Source organism: Triticum aestivum, unplaced genomic scaffold (genome assembly GCF_018294505.1).
Source record: "Triticum aestivum cultivar Chinese Spring unplaced genomic scaffold, IWGSC CS RefSeq v2.1 scaffold165741, whole genome shotgun sequence".
NCBI classification, from domain to species: Eukaryota; Viridiplantae; Streptophyta; class Magnoliopsida; order Poales; family Poaceae; genus Triticum; species Triticum aestivum.
Genome location: NW_025292214.1, coordinates 1 through 1044, shown reverse-complemented (window position 1 = coordinate 1044; position 1044 = coordinate 1). Strand labels below are relative to the sequence as shown.

General features: G+C 36.2%; 1 long non-coding RNA gene across 1 annotated transcript; it reads right to left on the bottom strand.

Moving 5' to 3' along the window:
* Window positions 1–7: 7 nt before the first annotated feature.
* On the bottom strand, window positions 8–1035 carry LOC123178903 (uncharacterized). Its single transcript, XR_006489951.1, has 4 exons — window positions 906–1035; window positions 706–816; window positions 556–621; window positions 8–449 (listed from the first exon to the last, which is right to left on the bottom strand). It is a non-coding gene; the product is annotated as an uncharacterized lncRNA (long non-coding RNA).
* Between the last annotated feature and the right edge of the window lie 9 nt (window positions 1036–1044).

Here is a 1044-nt window from a genome sequence, read left to right as displayed (position 1 = left end):
ACTTGGAAACTAGCGAGAATAGAACTCGAAAGTTAATCGTGCTTAGGCTATAGTGAGAGGATGGGTGATCGGTCAAGAAGTTAGACGATTTCGAATGAGTGGTTTCATAATTGAGCAGTGAGTAGTGATGAGGGGTGATTAGATATTAAATTATCAAATAATTCAGAAAATTTGAAAATTAGAAAAGAAATTCAAATAAAAAGTCAATTTTAAAAAAAAAATCAGAAAAACAATATTTCCAAAATATACCTTTAGTCCCGCTTCATATTGTTTACCAATGTATATGAATGTAATTCAACACAATTGATGCTAATAAAATAAAATTGTGAATACTATAGTTTACGTACTTCATATTGTTCATCAGAATAGCCCCACTGAGAGGTCGCATTGTAGATGAACTCGCAAACGTAGTATCCACATAAATTATTCCCGCCTTCCTGCCATAAGCACTTCACGAGAAATAGAGTTCAAATAAACTGATAATCAAACATGATAAATGGTATTCATAAAACTAGAATCAATGGGATATGCACGGAACTAGCTATTACTACTTACTTTTGGGTGGGTAAATCGCAGCTCCCTCGGCAGTCCCGGAGCTATTCCGGTGAACTCTTTCCAACCCTGTCAGACAAAGAAAATAATTACTTGATATCGAAAAATGAACAAAGTTGCCGATATGGTGCGATAATGATCGATTAAACTTACTTCTGGAGCATTGCAGTCATGTCCGCATAGTCCTGTGGGTCTTTTCGTCTCGAGTCTAAGACACTTACTACTCCCCGTTCAAGCTTAATCTCCAGCAAAATAAAGTGGAAGCTGCACACGCATGCATAACTCATCAATTACATTACTATAATTAACCTCGAGTAAGCGAAACCGAATATGCACAAGACAGTAACACTCACTTGAAGTTGTAAGGAAAGAGTATTTTCCCTTTGTTTTGATTTTGATGTAGTCGATTGTAGCAAGTTGTCCTCAGTATCTTTAACTCTGTTTCTAACCGACCTTTCATTTATGGTATTTGGGTTAGTGAACCCAATGTCA